The 25,382-nt window shown below is 40.8% G+C and overlaps 1 protein-coding gene and 1 long non-coding RNA gene across 2 annotated transcripts in view; one reads left to right on the top strand and one right to left on the bottom strand.

Moving 5' to 3' along the window:
- The window catches only part of LOC135076823 (angiotensin-converting enzyme-like), a 223,073-nt gene that overhangs the window by 63,232 nt on the left and 134,459 nt on the right, over window positions 1-25,382 (bottom strand). The gene's annotated exons all lie outside the window — the stretch shown is intronic.
- On the top strand, window positions 21,359-22,187 carry LOC135076830 (uncharacterized). The gene is made up of 3 exons (XR_010258337.1): window positions 21,359-21,506; window positions 21,574-21,853; window positions 21,950-22,187. It is a non-coding gene; the product is annotated as an uncharacterized LOC135076830 (long non-coding RNA).

The raw sequence follows: 25,382 nt of genomic DNA, 5'->3' as shown, positions 1-25,382 counted from the left end.
GATTTCCATAGCGACCGTTCCTGCGCATCCAGGTAATTCCCGCGACCTTCATCAGATCGTCCACCTTAAGGGGTGTTAGCTATACTAAATTTTCAAAACAAACGGCGAACAAACCTCTTTTCCACAGTGCCAGCCGCGTGCTTAGCCGGGCCCGGCGTATCTCCGAAATGCAGTTTGCTTGTGAAGTATTAGCACATATTGATGAAAAGACCATAGTTCCATAGGGGCTGAATCCCGCACTCATTAGATTCACTTGATTTTGGAAATTGACAAACGCTTATGTGGTTGCCGAATTAAAGAACACACCGCTGATGCGCACGGGCGTCCTTCCGAACTCAAAACTCTTGCGTCACTGGGGGGCGTCGCAATCGCAATCGCGAGCCTCTTAGGATTGGAAAGAATGTTGCCAGTTTGTGATTAAAAAATGCAATTAAGAAAAGAGCAAATTCCTTCCAGTTTGTGTTGTTTTATCTTAAACTAAAATTAAGAAACTAATAAATATATTTCGGTACGAAACAAGGGGCCTACCTACACTACGTCTTCCGGCCCGTGGTCGCCACTCGAAGACTTTTATGCTCCAGCGGCCATCATCATCGGCTATGTACCTCGCCCACTGCCTTTTATCCTACTTCCGACTAATATTATATGCGAAAGTTTGGATGTCTGGATATCTGAATGTTTGTTACTCTTTCACGCAAAAACTACTAAACCGATTTTGATGAAACTTTACAGTATTATTGTTTATAACCCAGAATAACATATACGACGATATGTGACAAACTGAATTTCACGCGGGTGAAGCTGCGGGCAACAGCTAGTAAATAAATAAAATATAAAATATCCTTGGATATTTTACACTGCGCCTCTAGTCCCAAACTAAGCAAAGCTTGTACTATGGGTAGGTACTAAACAACGGATATAAACATACTTGTACTTTTTTGATGCGTCAATTTTACTGAAGATGAAAATTCAATGTGCAGAAAAAAAAATTAAACCCATCTAAAAGTTTGGTCTCTCTGAAGTTAATTAGGCTTAATGAATCACAAATTTAGGTCAAGTTACCCGCGAACTGCGTTTGTAATGCTAATCCACTAATTATCATAATTCCACTGATGAAACAAGAATTCAGTTGTTTCAATGAAACCCAAATCAACCCTGAAATAATTCTTTTTGTAATGTTTATATTATTCGCTTCTGTTGCCAAATTATTAAAATGGATAATTTTAAATCAAATTTATCTAACTAAAGCTTCATCCACACTACGCCATATGAAGCTTTTATTAAACGCGTGTCCAGAAATAAACAGTAAGTACTGAAGCACTGTCTATTATCAAAATCATAACTTTGCGTTCATTCTGTTTCTTAAAAAAACATTGGCATTATGTAGGGGCACATTACAGCTTAAACAAAGACATACCTACCTTTTTTGTATTTTAAATAATCGTACTATGCTATGAATAGGTTTCACATTGTAACACAGACCTTACACAATACATAGTGCTCAAATAGATTTTTTCCCAGTTTTAGAAAATTATTACTTCCATTGGCAAACTTATTAAAGGTTAACAAAACTCCTACTTAACTTAATCCTACTAATATTATAAATGCGAAAGTTTGAATGTCTGGATGTTTGTGACTCTTTCACGCAAAAACTACTGAACGGATGTTGATGAAACTTTACAGTATTATTGTTTATAACCCAGATTAACATAATAATATAGGATGTAATTTATGACGATCTGTGACAAACTAAATTTCACGCGGGTGAAGCCGCGGGCAAAAGCTAGTACTTTAGGTATACTTCACTCTCTACCCACACAGTGTTTCATTAAACGTTTAATAAGAACCGGAGGTCCTTCTTAAGTAACGATTACTCAAATCAGAGTGCGCTTTCGGCCATATTACGCTGGGATGCCATAGACTCGAAGCACCTTGTGGGCACCATCTGGCCTTTATAGGCACCCCTGTTATGGCACAGTTACACTGTGCGGGAAATTAGTTGAGACGTATAGTGTAAACACGCACTTCGGTTAGTTTCGCCGTGAGTCGCCCATACTTCGGTGTGCGTGCTCGTGCTTCGTCTCGGTCAATTTCTCAAATATTGTAACTGCGCCATTATGCTTACGGCTCGAAGGAAATTAGTAAGAACTTGTACAGAATCCTTGCGGTCAGCAATTAGGGTAGTTGGAGATAACCGCTTAATCTCACTGTTGGTATGGTATTTAATTGTCTATGGATATCAAGTTTCCTAACACCCGTATTCACAAACGATGCCTGCTTAAGTGACGCACAGGGTTGAATGGAACTCTGTGATTGGTTCGCGTGTGACCCTGTGTAATGTGTTTCGGCTGCGATGCTGCAGCTGTAGTCTGCTTGTGACCACGGCTGCAGCATCGCAGCCGAAACGTCAAGCCGTGAGTACATAATGTAACTCATTAATAAACGTCGCGTTAAGACCCGTGTCCTTATTATTTCAATTGAAATGGAACGCGAAAGTTTAAAATCTTATAATCTCACTCAGTTTAAATATTTATAGATAGTTATTAGATATGAAACTTTTGACAACTTTTCTCCTCTCATTTCTTACTCAGACTTTCTACCTAAACTTAATCCTTAATTAATTTCCTCGCTATCCCAATTTGAACTACTTTTACAACTTTTTCTGGCACAATTCAGCTAACTATGGTAATTTAGATTTCTGGGGTTGTAGAAAAACAAGGTGAATGCCCTTACAAACTACGAGTGGACTCGATCGGAACAACATAAAATAAGTTCCACGTCAAAACTTTATCACTTAGGATAGCAGAATCTAGCTCATAAGGATGGCGATTCATCCTAACTAATACATGGATAATCGATTTTAGAATTGATTCGAATCAAAAAATACAAATCGATAAAAAATTTAAGTAAGTATGATAAATCGGTCACTGAAAGTTTTCATGTGGCACGTAGAAAATTTTAATAAGGTTGACAGTGCATTATAAGGTAGCATGAATTATTGACGAATTTCTCAATGTATTTTGATCTTTATTCCTTTGTAACAAGTCTCAAAATCCGTTGAAAAAGAATTTGTGGGAAGTTGATGTGCTGTTAAAAAGAAGGACAACACAATACTGCAATACCATTATAAAGGGTTCTTTGACCGCCAATCAAATCCTGACCCGTAAAGGTTGGATAGTTTTGGGGGATGGTTTAATCTGTCTTGGGTCGGGAAACGAAATTAACCGCAAGTAAACAGGAGCCAAACTTAGCTTCGGCGTAGTAATAGAATGAAACCTCATAAATGTAGAGATTTCGCCCCGTTTCTCTATTTTCTATATAAAATATATCTGTTAGTTGAACTACAAATTGTTTTCACAAGTTTCAGATAAAAATATCTAGTATATTTCATGCTTAAATGGTCATTTTTCAGTAAATAAATTCGTCTACTACTACACATGAGAGTTGAACCACTACCTTCTAATTGTCAGGCAACTGCTCGGACCACAAAGCTACAAGGACAATGGTAAACCTCTCGATACTTTCAAGAATATTTCACGTCGTGAAGCTTGAAAACCTTTTTACCCAAATCAAAATCATGTCTGTAGAGAGGTATTCTAGAACAATTGAGGCGACAAAAACCCAACAGTGTCAGCGTCCGACTGACTGACTCGAGATCCGAGGAACGCTCTGGTTTCAACTCCACAGCCGCTGGACTAAATCCACTCGTAATACAAGCATATATTTTGCTTAGCACGAGGGGTCCTTACTGCCTGCGTGTCCAAACAACAACACGCAGGAAGATTTAACGAATGCTACTGGGCATTTCTACGGGGACGACCGATCGACCTACTGGGGCGAAAAAAGTACCTTTAAAATTGAAGTACGGACTTGAAAAAAATCACACGTATTTATAGGACTCTTGACTTGATGGAGAGCATATTTAGAAGACCGCCAGGTTTTACATCTCGCCTTGAAAAAATCCGAAATTTCAAAAACGGGCGAAATTTGGCCTAAAATGGAGTGTCCGGTTTCCAGAATTTACTCGTTTTTGCTTCATAACTTTTGAAATAATAACTTCCCCATTATGAAACCCACATTCACAGAACAAGGGATAGTTAATAAAGCTATATAAATGAGTTTCTTTATTGCAAGTCCTTGGGTTTTAATACAGTAACACATTTAAATTTTGTCCGACGTGTGTGCCTCAATTCCGTGATTTTTACTTTTGTGCTCCTATATCACTAACAACGCACAATACGAACACCCACGCCTGATTCCCATAAACTAGCAGTTGCACTCGAGTGGTCGAGCAGTATAAAAGAGGGATCAGTCGCTTTGAGGAGCATTTCAGCTCATTCGCTTCGCATCGCTCGCACGGTACGGACGTGCGCTCCGCCTCGCCCGCCCGCTCGCATGCGCTGCGCTCCGAGTTCCTCGAGCTTATCGCCTTCGCTCTGCGAGTCTTGTTTCTGTGGTGTTTTGTCACAATTACGTGGCTTGCCCGCGGCTGCGCTTGGGATACCTAACGGTGATAACGAACAAGCGTAGTTAAACGCCTTTCTTAAGGCGGTTCGGTTCGATTGGGAGCGACCGACAGTGCCTTTTTCAAGGCGCTGAAATTTCCTGCCGCCGCCGGTATATTAGGCTGTGAACCTTGGCCTCCTGGAAGGCACGTTTGAGAGGGTGAGGCGTTCCTCCTCGCCCTTGAGACACTCGGTTTCACAGTCTTTTCACTGCCGGGCGTGACCCACCCTACCCCTCCCTACTTTCCATCCCTGAAGGAGCGTATCCCTGGTTGTTTTTGCGACCGGGGCCCTCCTGAAGGACTGCTAGGAGTAGGTACTCACCCTACGTCGCGGCGTTGCTACGTTGCGGCGTAGTTACATTGGTTAGGGCACACTTTTCCCACTCACCCCGCACGGTTTACACCGACTGTGCGGGACTTACACACCGCTATAACCACCGAGTTTCTTGCCGGCTCTTCTCGGTGGTTGCGACTTGCGAACCGGCGTAGATTCACGCGTCGCGAATACACCCTCCATGCCATGGACACGGAGGAACTCTTAAAGTTCCTCCGGGCCACTCACCCGGAGGTCCTCTCCGGGTTTAAAGCCCACATACGGGCAAAGACCCTCGCAAGCTCTGTGTATGAGGAGCCTGCTTCCCCTTCATGTCCCGAGGACGCCATGTGCGATCCGAACTCGGCCCCTCTAACAATCCCGCTCACGAACGAGCACTCTATTGTGATAGATCACCAATCCCATGCCCCCAGTAGGGACATGGAATGTGACTCTGTCTCAGACGCAGATGACGGTGGCTTCACCACCGTCAGTCGTCCGAAGAGGACCCGCAAATCCGCGGCCTCTCCCCCTCCTTCCCCCCCTGCGAAGGCGCTGAAGGCCAACTCGGGCCTCTCTCAGCCCTCGCAATCTTCCCAGCCATCCGGCTCGCAGTCGAGCACCGGGCGGACTGTCAGAGTCCCCCCAGTCTTTGTCCAGGACAAGGCGTCCTGGAACAAGATTTCCGGCGCGCTCAAGGAGCGTCACATTAACTTCTCGCACGCTAAGTCGTGCAACGTAGGAATTAAGGTGTCCTTGTCCACCTCCGACGAGCACCGAGCCCTAACGCGTTTCCTAGATGAGAACCGTATCGGTTATCATACTTTCCCCCGCGAGGAGGAAAGGGAGCTGCGGGTTGTTATCCGTGGCATTCCCAAGGAGCTAGACTCCGCCTCCATCTTGGCCGACCTCAAGGCCCAAAACTTCCCCGTCAAACAGGTTCATCGTCTGTACAGGACTCGTACACGTGAACCTTTTGACCTTGTCCAAGTAGTCTTGGACTATTCCGACGAAGCGAAATCGATTTTCAACTTGAAATCGGTTTGCTTTATCTCCGGGCTCAAAGTTGAGCCACCCCGAAAGCGCGGCGCTCCCGGCCAGTGCCACCGCTGTCAACATTACGGGCACGCTGCCCGTAATTGTCACGCCCGTCCTAGGTGCGTCAAGTGCCTAGGCGATCACGGCACAGCCGACTGTGTCCGTGACAAGGCCACAGCCACCGAACCACCGAGCTGCATACTGTGTGGTACCCAGGGTCATCCTGCGAATTATCGCGGTTGTCCCCGGGCCCCACGCACTCAGCCGCGTGCCCCCATCCCCTCTGCCCCCAGGCAGATCAATGCTACTCGCAACTTTGCGGTAGCAAGTGAGGCTCCTAGCCTCCGTCCCAATAGGCCCAATGCTTGGGCTAGGCCTCTGGCCTACACCCAGGCAGCCAGCCTCACTCCCGCACCCGCCCAAACAGCTGTGGCCCCACCCGCGCCCCAGCAGGCTCCTCAACCCCACCCAGCCCCTAAGGCTACGCCAAAGGCACCTACCCATCAGGCGCCTAACCCTAGTCCCCCTGCCCCTAAGGCACCGGCCCACAAAGTCCCGGCCCCTCAGGCCAAGCCCCAGCCTACACATTCACCTGCGGCTGACATTAAATTGGTCAGAGACTTCTTTGGCCAAATTAATGTCGGCGAGATGTTTGTGATCGCCGCAAAACTGCGCGCGACTAATGGCGAAGGCAACATCATGGATAGGTTATCTATCCTCGCCGAACACGTAGACTTTTGCTACGCTATCTCCTCTTTCCACGCTCCGTAATGGCTAACCCCACCGCTAGGATCAAACCCCGGTCAATCACCTTAGCTTTTTTCAACGCTAACGGTCTTAGACAGCAGAAGGACGAGGTTACTCAGTTCCTTACCGACCACCAGGTCGACATCTTTCTGGTTCAAGAGACCCTCCTAACACCCTCTATTCGCAATCCTAGGATAGCGAACTACAATATCATTAGACACGATAGGCCCACACGTGGCGGCGGCACGCTTATTTACTATAAGCGTTCTCTGCACTGTGCTTTAGTCGATCCCCCTTCTCTCTCTAACCTAGAAGTCTCACTCTGTCGGCTAGCCATGACTGGACACGAGCCCATTCTCATCGGCTCGGTTTACCTCTCCCCGAACAAGACTCCCTTAAGGAGCGACTTTGAGGCCCTGTTTGCTATGAATAGTGCAGTCATTCTTGGCGGCGACTTTAATAGCAAACACACTCATTGGGGTTGCGTAACATCCACTGCCAACGGCATGATGCTAAGCGAACTCTCTGAGGAACTCATTTTTGACATCTTAGTCCCTATGACGCCCACTCACTATCCTTACAATGTCGAGCATCGGCCCGACATTCTTGACATGGCAATTCTAAAGAATATAGGCCTCCGCCTACACTCTATAGAAACCATGCACGCGCTCACTTCTGACCATCGCCCGGTCGTACTCCAACTAGGCTCTCCTGAGTCTACACCCACTATGAAGACAGTTGTGGACTGGGACAAACTCAAGGTAAAACTTGGGAACTGTCAGAGCCCACAACTGTCCTCAATCCCCGACGATATAGTTTCGCCTCACGAAACTATTCACGCGATCGATGCCCTCACTAGTCACATCTCGGTCGCCATCGGCGACTCGTCTAGGCAAGTGCCTGCGATGGCTAACCACCGTCTCAGGTTGCCTGACGACGCGCGAGAGCTATTGAGGGCAAAGAACGCAGCCACTCGCGATTATGACGCTTATCCAACCGAGGAAAACAGAGCCCGCCTACGTTCCTTACAGCGCGCTGTCAAGGCTCGTATTGCGGAACTCCGTAACAATCAGTGGGATGATCTACTTAAAAAAATCTCGCCATCTCACCAAGCCTATTGGAAGTTGACGAGAGCCTTTAAGTCCGACACCGTAGCGTCCACGCCACCGCTTTTACGTCCCGATCAAACGCTTGCGTTTGACGACGACGCCAAAGCCGAATGCCTAGCCGACAGTCTAGAAGCACAGTGCTCCCCCAGTACCCTCCCAGTAGACTCTGCCCACCTCCGCATGGTGGACAGCGAAGTCGAACGTAGAGCCGCCCTCCCTCCGACCACAACCCTAGACCCGACTAACGTCGACGAGGTGCGAACGATAATCAAAGGTTTCCGTCCCAACAAAGCCCCCGGCCCGGACCGTATCTCTAATAGAGTCTTACGCGCCCTGCCCGCCCCCCTAGTATACCTCTTAGTTGCTATTTTCAACGCGGCCATGTCTCACTGCATCTTTCCCGACGCGTGGAAAGAGGCAGAAGTCATTGGCATTCCGAAGCCCGGTAAGAAACTGGCTGACCCCACAAGCTACAGACCCATCAGTCTCTTAAAGACCATGGGTAAGTTATACGAACGTATAATTGTTTCTCGATTAAGAGATTATGTTTTTTCTAATAATCTCTTAATAAACGAACAGTTTGGCTTCCGCGCCTCACATTCCTGCGTACAACAGGTGCACCGCTTAACGGAGCATATACTTAGCGGCCTCACTGCTAAGCCACCCGTAGGGACAGGAGTGTTATTCTTCGACGTAGCGAAGGCATTCGATAAAGTCTGGCACAACGGCTTGATTTACAAGCTTTACGAACTCGGTGTGCCGGACAGTCTCGTGCACATCTTACGTGACTTTTTATCGAATCGCACCTTTCGTTACCGAGTAGATGGCTCCCTCTCCTCCCCCCGCCCCATAAGAGCCGGAGTCCCCCAGGGCTCCGTGCTCTCGCCCATCCTCTTTTCATTGTACGTCAATGACATCCCCAAATATCCGAATACGGATTTAGCCCTCTTTGCGGACGACACCGCACTCTACAAGTCCGGACGTAATCGGAATTACGTCATCTTGGCGCTCCAACGCGCAGTCACACAATTAGGCGAATGGTTCAGGAAGTGGCGTATCGAGGTAAATCCCGAAAAAAGTGCAGCAGTGTACTTTTCTAGGGCTTTGTCTGCGAAACGTCCTCCGGTTCGCACTCGTCCTAATGTCCCCACCCATCTCACCTTATTTGACCAAACTATTCCTTGGAAAAGTGAGGCCAAGTACTTAGGTGTCACCCTCGACCAGAGATTAACGTTCGCTCCGCACCTCAGACGCGTCTTGAGCCGTGCGAACCACTACATCCACCGACTCTACCACCTAGTTGGAAGGAAAAGTAAATTGTCACTTAGAAATAAGTTGACAATTTACAAAACCTGCATCCGTCCAGTGTTGACTTACGCCAGTCCGGTGTTTGCTCACACTTCCTGCACAGACCTTAAGAAATTCCAGACCCTCCAAAACAAATTCTTACGCCGAGCCGCGGATGCCCCGTGGTTCGTGCGTAACACGAATCTCCATAGAGATTTCGAGATCCCATCGATTGATCACTTTATGAAAGAAGCCTCTCGCCGCTACTTTGATAAAGCGATCAACCACAAGAACCCTCTTATCGTTAGCGCCGCCACGTATACACCCCAGAAAGATGTCGCTGCCCAATACCGACGACCTAGGCATGTCCTAGACGACCCGGACGATCCTATTACCGAATTTCTTAACACAGACATCACTGCCTTAAGCACGCCAACTACTCCACAACACAGTAGCTCGTTACACCGTACTCGCCGGCGAGTACGAGGCCCTGCTTTCCATTTCGGACGGTACAGACATGTACCGGGCCGGTTCTCCCCTATCCGTCCCCCGGACACGGCCTGAGCCGAGGTCCGAGCCTACCGTGGCGCTCTCAGGCCGCGTCCGTAGTCCCCTCGATCGGGCCCACTTAGAGTGAGCCCGCCGTAGGCTGGACATTGGTCCAACACCGCGGTGGGCAACCCTCTAATTGGGTTCGCCACTGATCGGGCGCCTTATGCGCTCGATACGGCCCGATCGCGAACGTCGGTCCGCGACCGACGCGGACGAGCCTGGGCTTCGCTTCGCGAAGCCCACACTCGGCCTCGTCGGCACGCGCACCGACGATCGCCAAACGGCTAGAGTACCTTCTGTACTCGCCACTCTGCCCGGTGAAGCTGGAAAAGCTCCTCAAGCTACCAGCGCGCGTCCCTTCAAAAAAAAAAAAAAAAAAAAAAAAAAAAAAAAAAAAAAAAAAAAAAAAAAAAAAAAAAAAAAAAATTGAGGAGCATTTTTCAGAGGTTTGAAATCACTCAGAATTTTTGGTCACTGGTCATTTCTCAAACCGGTGTGCGATATTAATAATGTTCATGAAGTATTTAATGAGATTACTGCTGAATTAATTAAGTATTTAACTGATATCTGCCATTACGTTTGGTAGAAATCGTTGTAATTTATAATATTTTCGAGTAATTTGATGAAATGTGATTTTTCCTCAATTCCGTGGATCTCAATTCCGCGGAATATGGGGCATCGAATTGAGAAAACACGTACACCGAATTGATATAAAATGAAAATAGATACTTTTATTGTGCTATAAATTTGTTTGTGTAACTTAAAATAATAATGAAATCAATAGAGCATAATAATAGGGTGAACTACCAATCATTGGACCGTACCAGTCATTGGACAGAAGACAATAAAACTAATTTTTTGAGGTTTCATTAAAAAAAATGCACTGCTATTGCTATCTTATTAAAATAATTCTTCCAGGTTCTTCCCTCGACCTTCACCAGATCGTCGGTCTACCTAGTGGGGGCCTGCTCACTGGTCCGTGGTTTCCACTCGACAACTTTTCAGTCCCAACAGACATTATCTGTACGAGCTATGTGCCCCGCCCACTGCTATTTGATTTATGCAATTTTACGGGCTATGCCGGTCACTTTGGTTCTCTTGCCGATATTCACAAAGTCAAAGTCAAAGTCAAAATTTCTTTATTTGTTTAGACTAATAAATAGTTCTTACAAATCGTCATTTTGCTCTTAAGGAGCCTCTACATGTCTCATAATCTTTTTACCCTACCAGCGCTTCGAGACCAACATTTGGCAAGTGCTGAGAAGAAGCGCCGCAACAAACTCAGTCACCACTGTCTGCCGGTTAATATAAATAAATAGAAATAGCAGTAGTAGGTACATTCGATTCAGGAGCAGTTCACTGAATTTACCATGCATTCTTGTATAGTGTATAATGGGTATACAAAATTGCGTGGTATATTAAACAAGGTAGTGACGTGCTAATATCTAGACTTACAGATTACATACTTAAATACTAGTAGAAATGACTCGCATACATAAATTGGAATAACTTGGATTGACCAGTCCCCGAAAGCAGCGCCTGTTCACAGACATGACGAGTGAACCAGCCATCGCTTCACTCGACCATATTAGAGGGAATGTAACGACCCGCCTCACTACGCCACCACCCCAGAGACATTTTAGTGAGAATGACAATACCAAGTTATCTCTTAGAAAAAAAAAACAATAATAAAGCTAAGTAACAGTCCAGATTGAGAAGCATGACACTATAACATTTTAGAAAATTAGATTAGTTTATACATTACTTTTCATAGCACGATTTTAATTCTTTTTAGTGCGAGCATGAGAGGACCATAATCCTACTCCTACTCACAAACACATTTCTGATTCTTATTAGGCTCATAGTAAGCGACCAAGTTTCACATCCATACACCATCACTGGCAACACACACTGGTAGAAGACTTTTGTCTTAAGACGCTGCGGTATTTCAGACGTAATAGCGAAACTTCCCGATCGATGCTTAGCTGAGTTGAATTCAGCGATAGACCTCTTTCTCAAAGTTGGACCTAACTATCTGGACTCTTGTCCCAGGTATACACAATTGTCAACAACTTCGAGTGTAGTCTCCAACCTTCAGAGGAGTGGGTGCAACACGGACATTTGACATGATTTTTGTCTTGTCCATGTTCATTTTGAGACCCACTTGTTGAAAGGTTCTACGGAGGCCATGACTCCGATATCATCCCCGATATCGCGACTCCTTGGTCTTCTGTATAATCTGCCGTAGCGTACCTGTGTGTGTACCATAATATTAAAGCCTTTTCGGAAACAAGCTTGTTCGGAAGACTGGAAGTCGTCGAGTCAGCGAGATGATTCGTAAGGACTCTCGAAAACAGCTTGTAAACACGCCTCATAAGTGAGATGAGTCTATAATGCTATCACCACACTTCTGTGCCATGCCGGAGGCGTTTTTTCTTCGAGAATGACGTAATTGAACTGCTTCTGTAGAGCCTTTAGTACCGGCGAAGCTCAGCTATAATGCCGTAACACCTGGTGCCTTGTTGTATTTCAGCTATTTGAGTGCCATTTTAATCGTGTACAAACTGACGCCCGATATAATATCTTCGGTATAGTGTCAGGTCAATCTAGCTCTTTGGTTTTGCAATATTTGTTTTATGTTTAAGGTTAAGAATAAATAAACAAAGAGACCCTGTGTTATGTATTTATTTGTTTTATTTAAATATAGCCTGACCAGGAACATAAAAACCCTCGCCATGTTGCGGAAAACTAATGGTACTAATTTCTTTTAATGGCAACAGTAACTGAAAACTTCATTGACATGTCACCTTGCATGTCAGTCTATTGCTGTCAAAGTGTAAACAAACTTTATTTTAAATGTGCGCAATTGATTTTGTGAATTAAATTGCTAAAATCTTTTTATAGTCGTGAAAGAAAAGTGGTTCACAATGTGTTAAGGGTTCGGACAATATTTTCATTGAATAATGTTTCCGACAAAGGTTGTCAAATTGACTGACATGTTTATCGTATAGTACAGTCCACTATGAAAATTAGCTGTGGTTTGTTTCAAATACCTATTTTAAAGTTTTTTGTCACTTTCTAAGTGTTGAATTTTATGGAATTGGGAAAGAAGTACCGAGTTTGAAGCGTTCATGAGCAGACATTGCAGTTGAATATTCAAGTTCTGAATTTGATTATTGATGAATAATAAAATAAATCCTACTAACTCGATTGATGGTTTCATTTAATTTATTTAAACCAGGTTACCTATAATAATATTTTTTCGTTAATTTATGAAAATATCAAATTAGCCCGTAATCCTGAATCCTGATACATAAAGTTAGCCTATTAATTTAACACAGGTACGACTGTACTCAGTGTTGCACTATCAAATGCAATTGACGCGCCTCTATGCCAGGGTTTTTATGTTCCTGGTCAGGCTATAAAATTAAAATAATATATAAAAATTAACAATTTATTATAGTTCTTTATTAAAAAATTAAACATATTTATTAGGATTTTTGTTTTATTTCATTGGTATTTCAGACACATAAACCTAAAATGAACCATCTAACTAATAGACCAGCAATCAGATATCAAAACGTTTTAAGTATTTATTATATTAATTATTGAAATACATTAGGTATTTCTTCATAAGGTCATCAATTCTAAGTTTGCGGAGCGATTTTTATATTTGGAGATTCATTTCTCAATTCTGTGATTCATTTTCTCAATTCGGTGCTCTCTCAATTCGATGCTTAACATTTCTCATAAACCACTTCACAATATTTAGTGACAATGCTATTTTTACATTCAAAATGGAGTAACATTTATTTTTTTGTATTGAAACTACTTAAAAAACTAAATATAAATTTTAGCACCGAATTGAGAAAAAATACACCGTACAGTAGAAATGCCCTAACTGATAACGCCACTCTTGTAGCCGAGTTTTGGACTGACACTGTATAGGTTTTGTTGTCGACGACACGACAAGAAGAAGCACGAAAGGTTAACGGAGTATTAGTTACCTAATTGGTGCAATACAAATTACTGTTCTACTTTTTAAAAGAAAAAAATCAAAGTACAATACGACACGCGAATTAAAACACCACACTAGCAACATTCCGCTGAAACAATGCCTGGTAATAGCCGTTGGTGTCGTTCAACCACAAACACGAACATGAAATCTGTGCTTGATATCGAATGCGGTTATCGCCTTTATCCGTGTGTGACGTCATTTAGCAGCACCGCATGGTTTTTATCGGCACCTCCTACTATTTGGCTGACAATGAGCGAGACAATAACAGGCTCTGTACAGGCTAAGGGCGACCTTAAAGCGGGTCTGTATTAGAAATTAGATGATACGCATCTCCGCGTTGAGCAATAGTTTCATTTGCGAGTAGGTACGTAAATTGTTGTATGTAGGTACGTCAAAAATTTCGCACCTGTTTGTAAAACTATTTTTTAACCCAAATTTTGAACAATATAGGTATTTTATTCAAAATTTCAGGGCTTTCGATTGTTATGTGGCAAAAGTTTTAGTTACCTAAAATCACGAAATTAAAATTCATCACCTATTTTGTAAATCACCTAAAAGAATTAAACAAATAGAATGTAATCCAACTCATATCCAAAAAATAGCACACCGTCATGCAACTGGAGTAATCCAATAGCACCTTTTGCAAGGCATAACAAAAAATCATTTAAAAAAAATAACATCAGCTCTAAAATTTCTATCCGCTTTAGTGGCTAGCCGGAACAGTCGGACAGACAGTTTATATTTTCTTTAGTGAGTTCTGTTGAAACTATATTTTTATAAAAATCTGTTATTTGACATTATAAACAGTCGCTTCTATACATTTGTTTAGATAACAAAACGATGGCATTCATCACAGAAAACCCACACGTTTAGTCTATACCTTTATTAAGTTGTAGAACTCCGAGAGCATGGCTCAATCTCACCCACATCAATGGTCCCGTATATTTTATGGTCACCATAAATGGGCAAAACCCGTGACATTATGGCCGCTGTTACCACAAATGTGGAGTCAGAGTGGAATGATCGGTGTGGTGGTTGCTATTATATTTTACGTAAAATTCGACGAAATTACCGCGGTATAAAATATTACTCGAATATTAGCTATAAAATGGCAATAGCGGTAAAGGCCTAAGTTCCAAATGGGCTAGATTATAAACTAGTACAATGACAAATAGTCTCCCTAGGGCTCTATAAAATACTCGTTCTGTTTTTGCACAAAAATTGTTTTCGCACACATTTTCATATCTGTAAATTGGCACCAAATATTGATGCTCAAAAATGAACAACTATTTTTGAGAGAAAAATTCATAAAATTCTATTCGTATTCTATGTAACGTGGTAGTTCAGGAAACACCTGCAACTTGACTTACTTGACTAATGCCCGTTTTCACCATCAATCTTCAATTTTTAAGTGACCTCTATGAAAACAAAATGCCTGTTATGATGTGTTACCATAGGGGTCACTTAAAAATTAGGGATTGATGGTGAAAACGGGCATTAAGGTCCTATGTCCCCTAGATGGGGCAGAGGGCGTCCACAACAGTCCTCCATCTCGTTCGGTCTTGCAAACTTTTTAATAATTACCTACCACAGTTTCAGGTCGATAGTAGATCGAGAATTCAGTGAAACTTAGCCATGATTCTTATTTAGGACGGTACACACGGTCACAGACCATCAATAATGCAGAAATACATAATAGCATAATCAATTAATTAGTTAATCAGTAAATTACAAACCATAACTGATTAAAGATGCATACCCATGTCAAAAACAGAGGTAACTAACAATTTCAGACTTAGGTAGTCAACCTATAATATTATCTTTTTTTACCACATAAAAGGTAGATAAAACTAGAGATTTAAAACTTTTAAACCATCGAAGCACTCTAGCAACTAGAGATTTATTGCCTGAACGTATTAAAAGCTTTTTGGATGTGAACGTACCCACGTTACGTTGTTTTATCTGTACAACGTTAGGGAAACTGAACCTAAGTTTGCACTTTAAGTTTCAAATTTCTCGGCGGAGTATGCAATGTTTGAAATAGGCTATGTAGTAGCTTACATGTTTTATACATAATAACCAATACTAACATTATACGAGTAAGTATGAATGTAATAAAATTAGTATGCAGTAAGAATAAGGATTATTAGGTAATTTTTCGCTGCAGATAATCTTTCGTCAATCCAGTAGAGTACCACCCTACCACCAATCAATTGAAGTAATTTTAGGAATTGTTAAATGGGAGGTTCCCATGATTTTACATGGTGTTAAAACTGTCACAATTTTACAAACGAATTTTTTTTTTGCCAAATATTTTTTTAAGACCCGAATGACAGATTTTATTTTAGAAAAGTTGTGTTTGCTTTGGTTTTTGGATCAAAAGCGGTGTAAGAATACAGGGTTATAAGCCCAATGACAGACTAATAAGCCGTCATAGGCATCTGACAAACCTCAATTGGACTCATGGCTTATCGCAGATTAGTGGAAGCGTTTCAACGGCCGGACGATACACCGAAATAAGCTTATAGCCGTACAATAAACCCGAATTGTTTTAACAAACCATTCGTGGTTTATAAAAAGATTGTAATACAAATATTAATTGAACTAACTGAGCCGGTGCTATATTCAGCAGAATTAATGTAGGATCTTAATAGTGAAAGAGTTTTCAAATTGGTCCAGTAGTTTTGGAGCCCATTCAATACAAATGAACAATCAATCAAATATCTCTTTATAATATTAGTATAACAGACTAATTGAATGAAATGTTACCAATAAAAACTAATAGGAAAATGCTGATATACTTTTCATCCATCAAATCTGTGAAAAGCGGATAAAAATCAAATCAAAATAAACACATTGCGGCAATGTTCGGATTTGTACAGACAACGCCAGATCCAACGTAACTCTGTGGCATTTCATACAATAGTAATAGGTGTTATTTTGCAATAAATAATGTAGTTTGCTGACTGTACATTCGGATTCGCCAATTGACGAAATCGGATTCGGTAAAAAATGGGAATGCGGTAATTCTGGAACGACAACCCAAAGCGCTGTCGGAACATCAAATGGGCGAACATCACTGTGAAAACATTACTAGTTTTTAATCCATTGACTAAAGGTTGGTTTACAATACATGGCATACGTTTTAAACTCATTCGGGTAGTCAACTTTATTGCCGGTAGAACACTTAAAATTGTTTGATACCGAGTTGCACCATCTTTCTTTACCTTTGGCAAACGTCAAAAATCTGTCAAACTCCATACAAAAAGCATCGGTTATTGTTGCGGTTAAAATAAGGTTAAACAACTCAGCCTTAATTGTTTCATCGATGTTAATCAAGAGCGATTTAGGTCATACACAGTCCAATTAAAATACGATCGACTAAGCCTCCCAAAACCGTGTTTCATGAAACAAACTGTAGGTAGGTACATTGTTTTTCATAACCATTGATAAGTACCTACATTTGGGTTTTTTCATCTCTCCCCAACTCGAATACTGACATGAGATAGATGAATAAAATTAGGTTGATCTAAATCTTTTGCAAATTAAGTACCCTAAATAAAACCCGTTGTAAACAAATCAATCTTTATAAATGTTGCAATTCTGTCAATCGATGTGAAACCAGCCTTAATTCCCGTCAAACCAGAATCGAACCAACTGTTCCTGACGTAACGAAGAGAGATTTTTTTCTAACTGGGACACGCATGACGGATCATTGTACCAGTGCCAAATAGGTCAATGACATAGTTCACAAACAGATAAAAATACGTGCCAATGTCTGCGCGATTTGGGTATTGACCGAAATTATTCATTGGTTAGTATCGATGCGCCTTTGTATTTTAGCCCAAAGCTCTATTGGTATTTAAGGTTCATTATTTTCAGGGCTATATTACAGACCGAGCTGTATATTTGATTTCAGTATTTAGACTATTCACAAGAATCGATGTCTGGGATTGAATAAAGCTTCGAGCGTTGTTTTGTAATACCTACGGAACTTAAAGTTCATAGAGCTCATAACTTTTTGATCATTATCGTATTTGCCCAGGCGTCTTAAGGTAACTCATAGTAGGTAAACAGGTAATAAATGCTTAATACTGAACTGAACGAATACTGGGCAGGCCTCCTATTAGGTAGACCGACGATCTGGTAAAGGTCGCGGGAATAGCCTGGATGCGAGCAGCGCAGGACCGTTCATTGTGGAAAACTTTGGGGGAGGACTTTGTCCAGCAGTGGACGTCATTGGTCTGAACTGACCGAACAAATGAACGAATACTGAAACATGGGGAATAATACTAAATTTTCTGTGAAAGATTCGCAACTCGCACTTCGTCGGTTTCATTACAATGATCAGTTCATATGTTCTGTGGATCAGTCCATGAATCTATCCATGGGAATTCGAGAAACTTGATATACACAGGATTGGATCATTGCTTTTGATCTTAATTTGGCTAACATGGTGCAGATGTGAAGATGAAGTGAGTTACAAAGAACGTATCAATCTTATGTAGTTGTAATAGAGACGATTTTTGATACTAAAATGTATTTCAATCTGAAGAGCTGTTGTCGACAATCTACAGGGTGACTTTGCAATCAGTATCCAAATTTTTTTATAGAATCGTAGTATTTTTGCGAAAAAAATATTGAAAATCTAATTCGCGGGTGCCCATAACCTTAATTTTTAAAGGTTAAGGCTTATTTTCGCGCACCATTATGTCTATTGAACTTTGCAGTTAACTGTGTGTACATATTTTTCTATGAACGAAGTAAATTATCCACGTAGGCCAATTGAAACAGCGCGCAGCGGATAAAAATAATGAAATGTGAAAAAAAAAACGTATCGAATAAACATAAATTGATTAAGTTACTGATTCTGTGTCACTCCTAAAATTTGGACACTGATTACAAAATCATCCTGTATAAAATGTACCTTGTCTGTTCTTTGTGACTGTAAGTAACTATGTTAGTAAGAAGTTTTCAGTAGCTCTCAATGCTGATAATTCTTTGAGTGATAGGATTAGGAAACAACTCCCATGTGACAGGCTTAGCGTCCGGCCGAAACTGGATTTCCAGACGAAACTATTTCGACCTCGGTTTCATTTTCCGGCTAAGTAAAACGAAATGTATTTTTTCATTATCTTACATACCTAAATGTAAACGCGTTTGTCATTCAAATGGCTAGGCTTAGGCTGGGTTGCACCATCTTACTTTGACTTTAAAAAACGTCAAAAATCTGTCAAACTCCATACAAATTACACCGGTCATTATCGTTATAGTTACTGTCAAAGTACGATGGTGCAACTCAGCCTTAGTATAGGTATACCGATATGTGGGGTGCGATGGTGAGGGACCTCCTCGTGGTGCACCCTGGGCAACGTCCGCGTGGTCTGTTCACGCGGGCGGCTAACTTTTCACCTGCGCGGCAGGTCTCGTCAACTCGGCGGGCCTGTCGGGCAACCCGTACCCCATAATTGAGTGGGCCGGGGGCCGTCGAGGCCTCGAAGCCAGAGAGGCTCGCTCGTGAGCGAGCCTCTAGCCTGAGGCGGAGCTGCGGACGAATGTCCAACCAGGACAATAACTCGCGGCTCCGTTTCTTTGGGCTCTGGTGGAAACCGTCGGGTTTGAGTGGGTAGGCCCCGCCTTTAGTGGGTAGGTGGGGAGAGTCCCACATAACCCACTGACCGTCCCCATAGACCAGTGGATATGCGCAAAGCATTTCCCGACGAAAAAAAAAAGGTATATCGATATGAAGTTTACAATTATTTCTTGCCTCTAGAAGTGTTCTTGGTAGAAGCTTTTTAAATTATACAAGAGTGATTTGCCAATACCAAAAGTGTATTAACATACTTGTTTATAGAAAACCTGGCACACAGAGCTCAAGATACTGAAAACTACAATAGATAGCTACAGTTGTTGATGTACCAGATCACGTATAGAAGAAAATACATCATTTTACCCCGAGTCAATAGTGCTAACTCCAGCTATTGTTTACAAAGATCCGCCTTTTCCATTTGAAGTATCAAGGCAATAGTGTCATTTTATCGGCACGCGATCTACAAGTGTAACGCTACCCTCATATCGAACTCGGGAAACCTCTTACTTTTATTTACCGAAAGGGAAAATCTGTTATCTTCCACTGCGCGGCTTGCGAGCCATTTGAACCCTTCGCACAGACCAGAGAAAACGGCCAGGTTGTCATAATTATGACAAGTGGTAAAGTCAGCGTCAAATAGTTCGTGATACCCAATGTAGCCAAAAAGCTCGCAATACTTTTTTGTTACAATTGGATGAGTGTTGTCGACTTTTTGGACACTTTGGGTGTCAAGAACTATATGAAGCTGTCTGTACTTAAATTACTTGAGAAGCACGCAATATTAGGATGCAAATTCTTGAGATAAGAACCATTATTTGCATCATCTACTTTAAATTTCTGCTTGGCGAAATGGTTAGTTTTTAAGTGAGAGAAAGAAGGACACGACAAAATATCCATAAGTTAGATGATGATGTATTGTACGTATTGAAAGTTATGGTCACAGTGTTGGTTTAAAAAGTGACTAAAAAAAATTCTTTTCCAGTATGTGCAAGTACAATAGTAAATAAAGAAATTAATCTCGTTTGTTGCTTCGTTTCCAATCTCAAGAAATATGGCGTTGTGGACCTCTAAAGATCAAAATGTGCAAATAACACATAGACATTTTTGCATGCACTATAACTTTACTAAAATATTTAGTTTAGCTTTCATTATCTAACCTTTAAGTAATTAAAGTGAGCTGTTGCACTTATTTGTCCTATGCCAATCGAGTAACGTCGCACGTATTGACGATCGCCGATAAAAACGATCACGTGCTACCGCAGCCGAGCGGACTTACACGGGTATTATAACTGTGGTTTAAAACGCTATCAATTTATGAATTCTACGGTCATGATAATTAGGAAGTAGGTATTTATTAAGTATAAGAATTTATGAAGCATTATTAGCGCTCTAAAGAAAACTTTTCAAGAGAAGTGGTTTTATGTAGGTAGGTGCTAATCATCTATCATAAGGTCATAGCAGACTTATCAACTCGGAAAGAGATCAAAACCGTATCGCCTTTCGCGCGCTGTCAACTACGAAGCGAGGCGTTTACGTTACGGTGCGGACAAGACTAAGTGTACTAGAGTTGATACGGTTACGATCCCTTTCCGGGTTGATAAGTGTGCTACGTCCTTTATTCTTAAAAACGTCACCATGCAGAATCTTACTAGATATACGAAATCTTTCGCCTTCTGTACTCTGATATTGTGGGCAATGTAAAGTTTTAAATACCTATCTATACTAATATTATAAATGCGAAAGTAACTCTGTCTGTCTGCCTGTCTGTCTCTCTTTCACGCCTAAACCACTGAACCGATTTTGATGAAATTTGGCATAGAGATAGTTTGAGTCCCGGGAAAGGACATAGGATAGTGTTTATACCGGTCTTTGAAACAAGGACGCGCGCGATAAAGTTTTTCTGTGATAGATAAAATTCCACGCGGGCGAAGCCGCGGGCGGAAAGCAAGTAAATAATGAATCTTCAAACATGAAGTCGAGTGAAACTTAGCTGACTTTCAAAATCATCCAACAGACTAAAACAATGACATTACTGTAAGACACATAACACCCGTATTCACAAACGATACTTACCTATGCAAAGCAGCAACGCTATGCGAAATGAGACATTTCTCAATGCGTTCCATATGACAAGCCTTTCAATTCATAAACAATACTTAAACGACCCTTGACTATGCAAAATCAGAGTATTGAATAGAGTTCTGTGATTGGTTCGCTTATGTTACGCACTTCACTCCGCTAACTGACATGACATTCCTGTCATTCAAACGGTGCAACGGTTTATAAGTGTCGTTATTTTGTGGATTTGTGAATTAAATAAATATGGATAAAACTACAACTATCAGGTTAGTATGAATACTTCGATTAATAATACCTAATAGTGAAAATCATGTTTCAATCATTATTTTTCAGATAAAAAAGCTGCCGTTTTCTTCTTCCGAAAGAGAGCTGCTGATTGTAGCTTAATAAGAGAAAGGCCTATTATTTGAAGACAAGCATATTATTATCCTCTCTAAAATATCGAGTTGACGAAGCAGGCCTGGGAAAGTCTAACAGTGGCTTACAATTCTGAACCATATTTTATGTTTCACAAAGGCTCACACATCAACTGAAAAGCTGCTGGAATAATTTAAAGACCCAAAGAAAGAAAGAACTTTCTCAGGAATCAATCAAACGTTCTCAACACCCACTAGTAAGTAATGTTTTTAAAATATATAGTACGTAGATTTATGAGGAATAACTAAGCAGAATATACTCAAAGGAATTAAATTCATAATTTGCTTTTCAGGTATCAAGAAATTAAGATTAGTAGTAGCAAGAATGAAGATTAAGATAGAAACAAGAATCAAACGCACCACATTGAATAATATACAACAAGACCAGGCTTTGCACGAGTTGGGGCTACAAAGAGAAAAAATATTGATAGAAAGAGAAAATAATTTGTTAGAACATGAAAAAAAGATTTATGATTTACAAATACATAAAATTAAATTAGACATTGAAGATTGATGAAAATAAAACTTCATTAAAAATTTTATGTTTCATTTGCCACTAGCAACTGATACATTATGTAGGTGGCACTGGAAGGCCTCCTCGCAGTTAATTTCCTCAGGTCTTCTTTTATCAGTGGTAAAAGTATGAAAAGTACCCCATCATTGGAAAACCTAAACTAAATTCGTCTGAATTGTAATAATCAAAGGGATTTTGGGAATCCCGTATCACTTTTCTGGTACTTACACCCGTATTCACAAACATTACTTTGAGGCCTCATAGTGCGCGTGAATGCACAGGGTCCCAAAAACCTATTCATAGACGATACTTCAGTGGTGACAAGCACTATGCGTCCCTTAGAATGAACGCAAAGCTAAGGTAGCCAGGGAGCTGTATTACGCAACGCATAGTGTCTATTTATGTCAAAATTTTTAGGTTATTCTCGTTTTTGAGGTTTGTTTGCTTTATTTATGGTTGTATTCGATTAATATTATCTTACAATGGATTACAGTAGTGAAGAAGAATTTGATAATTAGGTATATCAATGAGCAAAGTAGAATAAGTACCAGAAAAGTGATACGGGATTCCCAAAATCCCTTTGATTATTACAATTCAGACGAATTTAGTTTAGGTTTTCCAATGATGGGGTACTTTTCATACTTTTACCACTGATAAAAGAAGACCTGAGGAAATTAACTGCGAGGAGGCCTTCCAGTGCCACCTACATAATGTATCAGTTGCTAGTGGCAAATAAAACATAAAATTTTTAATGAAGTTTTATTTTCTTCAATCTTCAATGTCTAATTTAATTTTATGTATTTGTAAATCATATATCTTTTTTTCATGTTCTAACAAATTATTTTCTCTTTCTATCAATATTTTTTCTCTTTGTACCTAGCCCCAACTCGTGCAAAGCCTGGTCTTGTTGTATATTATTCAATGTGGTGCGTCTGATTCTTGTATCTTCATTCTTGCTACTACTAATCTTAATTTCTTGATACCTGAAAAGCAAATTATGAATTTAATTCCTTTGAGTATACTCTGCTTAGATATTCCTCATAAATCTACCTACCTACTTTATATTTTAAAAACATTACTTACTGGTGGGTGTTGAGAACGTTTCATTGATTCCTGAGAAAGTTCTTTCTTTCTTTGGGTCTTTAAATTATTCCAGCAGCTTTTCAGTTGATGTGTGAGCCTTTGTGAAACATAAAATATGGTTCAGAATTGTAAGCCACTGACTTTCCCAGGCCTGCTTCGTCAACTCGATATTTTAGAGAGGATAATAATAATTATGCTTGTCTTCAATAATAGGCCTTTCTCTTATTAAGCTACGATCAGCAGCTCTCTTTCGGAAGAAGAAAACGGCAGCTTTTTTATCTGAAAAATAATGATTGAAACATGATTTTCACTATTATTATTAATCGAAGTATTCATACTAACCTGATAGTTGTAGTTTTATCCATATTTATTTAATTCACAAATCCACAAAATAACGACACATAAAAACCGTTGCACCTTTTGAATGACAGGAATGTCATGTCAGTTAGCGGAGTGAAGTGCGTAACATAAGCGAACCAATCACAGAACTCTATTCAAAACTCTGATTTTGCATAGTCAAGGGTCGTTTAAGTATTGTGTATGAATTGAAAGGCTTGTCATATGGAACGCATTGAGAAATGTCTCATTTCGCATAGCGTTGCTGCTTTGCATAGGTAAGTATCGTTTGTGAATACGGGTGTTATTCTACTTTGCTCATTGATATAATTATCAAATTCTTCTTCACTACTGTAATCCATTGTAAGATAATATTAATCGAATACAACCATAAATAAAGCAAACAAACCTCAAAAACGAGAATAACCTAAAAATTTTGACGTAAATAGACACTATGCGTTGCGTAATACAGCTCCCTGGTTACCTTAGCTTTGCGTTCATTCTAAGGGACGCATAGTGCTTGTCACCACTGAAGTATCGTCTATGAATAGGTTTTTGGGACCCTGTGCATCCACGCGCACTATGAGGCCTCAAAGTAATGTTTGTGAATACGGGTGTTATAAACTTGAGTGAGTGAATAATAAGTAACTACATACCTACACGTACATAATGACCAAATGGTGGCAAGTTGTCAATTTTAATTGTGATTAAATATGCATCACTAGTGACGTTTTTCAAGTTACATTAGGTACCTACGAGGGCCGGCTGATAATTCCACGGCCTAAGGTACTTAATGAAATAAAATAAATGGTTTTTATTTTTTATTTTGTAATAATATAATCTTCCTCAAATGAAATACATTTCTTAAATCTCGCATACAATACCTTTTACCCACCTAAAAATTTTTTTTTCAAAATGAGGAATTATGTCCGCGGCGCGCGGTGTCGAAATTCCGCAAATCTCCAGATTCGGCGGACATGCTGATGTCATTTGTTCGATAGAAATTGAACTATCAGTGCAAACTTAATTAGTGATTGCTTTTTATAATACTACTGAGTGTCGCAACTAGTGACATGAGTAACAAGCTAATTACTCATCGCTAAGTACCTTAGGCCGCGAAATTATCAGCCGCCCCTCGTATATTACGGTTATGGTCATAGTTATTAGAACTAAAGAGAATAAAAGCATGCAGTCAAGTCCTAAATTAAGTACGTGACCTAATTACTGTTGATATTAGAACAAACTTTAGTCATGAGGATTTCTTCAAAGTTTTTGTGAGGTGTTTAAGAGTAGGCGCACACCGTTGATTTTTCGTCGGCCGATAGTTTAGTCGGGCTGTTGATCAGTATGGGCATGTATGGGAGTGCGCACACTACGCCGATTCGATTTGGCCGATTCTTCATACAATTTGAAATCGGGCACACTATCGGCCAACTAATAATCAACGGTGTGTGACTACTCTAAATTGTTGACAAAAATTAGCATGACAACTAATAATCAACGGTGTGTGACTACTCTAAATTGTTGACAAAAATTAGCATGACAAACGCTTCTATCCAGAATTTTTATAGCATAAAGTGCTATAGTTCAGCATCTTCCTTTTAAGGTCAATAGTGATCACATCTGTTTACATTTTTGTTGCAAAACACTATTGCCACTACATAAGTTAGTACTGTTGAACCCAAAGTATTGGTTTTTCCTGTTATTTGTTTTTTCGTGACTGCACATTGCATAAATGACTATGTTACGTAAGATGAAACACGTCATGTGGAGTTGAGAAGAAACATGATAAC

The sequence above is a fragment of the Ostrinia nubilalis genome, chromosome 12 (genome assembly GCF_963855985.1).
Source record: "Ostrinia nubilalis chromosome 12, ilOstNubi1.1, whole genome shotgun sequence".
Lineage (NCBI taxonomy): Eukaryota > Metazoa > Arthropoda > Insecta > Lepidoptera > Crambidae > Ostrinia > Ostrinia nubilalis.
Note: the sequence above shows the minus strand (reverse complement) of the source record. Positions and strands in the feature narration are given on the sequence as shown.